Genomic DNA, 1,822 nt, shown 5'->3' with positions numbered 1-1,822 from the left:
CCCCCAGAGGGCAGCTTGGCACTGCCCGCCTCACCATGGGGGGCAGTGGGGGAGCAGCTGGATGAACCATGGCTGTGCTTCATGGGCTATTTTATTATGATACTAGAGATATTGGTAGGCTTCCAAATTTCTTTAACATTGTAAATATAGCAATAAAACAGTGCCCATCTGATCAATCCCTCTCTCTCTCTCTCTCTCTGTCTCTCTCTCTCTCTCCCCCTTTTGTTCTAATTGTGGAAGAATGTGGATTTTGGGGTATTTTAAAAAGTGAATTGGGATGCTGCTTCAGCAGTCTAGCTGACACAAGGTGCTAGTGTCCCCAGATACCAACTGACTGGGCCTCAAAAGCTCTTGAGGGCAAGTAGCCCTGGCCAGGGAAGGTTTTTATATGATTTAGCCCAATGATTTAGCCAGTTTTCTATTGCTGCTGGCCCCAGGCTCTTGCTCCCCCTGGCTGCAGATCTGGGAGGAGCCAGGCAGGGTTATTTTGCCCCAAGTGGCACAATTTGCTCCACAACAAAGTTTATGTCCACGCACGTGTGCTGAGGCAAAAAGCCCTGGCTCAGATTTGCACCGCTTCTATTTGAGCTGCTGCAAGCGCACGTGCTTGCATGTGTGGAGGTGCCCCAGGAGGTTATCTAGTCCTACCCCCTCCTCAAAGCAGGATCATTCCCAGCTAGACCATCTCAGCCAAAGCTTTGTATAGGCAGGTCATAAAAACATCCATGGATAGAGATTCTACAACCTCTCTGGGTAACTTGTTCCAGTGCTTTACTACCCTCCTCATAAAAAAAGTTTTCCTTAATATGTAATGTAAACTTCCCTTGCTGTAACTTGAAACCATTGCTCCTTGTTCTGTCATCACTTCAGCCACCACTGAGAACAGTCTAGCTCCATCCTCTTTTGAACCTCCCTTCAGGTAGTTGAAGGCTCCTATTAAATCCCCCCTCAGTCTTCTCTTCTGCAGGCTATATAAGACCAGTTCCCTCAGCCTCTCCTCAAAAGGCATGTGCCCCAGTTCCCCAATCATTTTGTTGCCATCTACTGGACTCTTTCCAAGTTGTGTACATCCATTTTGTAGCAGGGAGTCCAAAACTAGACACAGTACTCCAGATGTGGCCTCATGAATACCTAATAGAGAATAATCACTTCCCTCCATCTGCTGGTAATGCTCCTACTAATGTAGCCCAGCATGCCATTAGCCTTCTTGGCAACAAGGGCACATTGTTGGCTCATATCCATCTTATTGTCCACTCTGACAACCCCCAGGTCCATTTCTGCAGAGCTGCTGTTTAACCAGTTGTTCCCCGGTCTGTGCCAGTGCACAGGATTGTTCCGTCCTAAGTGCAGGACTTTGCATTTGTCTTTATTGAACCTCATAAGATTTCTTTAAGTCCAATCCCCCAATTAGCCTAAGTCCCTCTGAATCCTAGCCCTACCCTCCAGTGTATCTACTACTCCCTCCGGTTTGATATCATCTGCACTCCATCCCATCTTACAGGTCCTTGATGAAGCTACTGAGCAAAACTGACCCCTGGGGCACTCCGCTTGATACCGGCTGCTAATTAGAAATAAAGCAATTGATTACTACCCTCTGCGCCCAATGATTTAGCCAGTTTTCTATCCACCTTACAGTCCATTCATCCAGCCTGTGCTTCTGTAGCTTGCTTGTGAAAACATTGTGGGAGACCCTACCAAAAGCTTTGCTAAAGTCCAAGTGTATCACATCCACTCTTGTTCCCTTAACCAGAACCAGTCATTTTGTTATAGAAGGCAATCAGGTTGGTCAGGCCTGACTTGCCCTTGGTGAATCCATGCTGAC

Source organism: Alligator sinensis, unplaced genomic scaffold (genome assembly GCF_000455745.1).
Source record: "Alligator sinensis unplaced genomic scaffold, ASM45574v1 scaffold607_1, whole genome shotgun sequence".
Lineage (NCBI taxonomy): Eukaryota > Metazoa > Chordata > Crocodylia > Alligatoridae > Alligator > Alligator sinensis.
Note: the sequence above shows the minus strand (reverse complement) of the source record.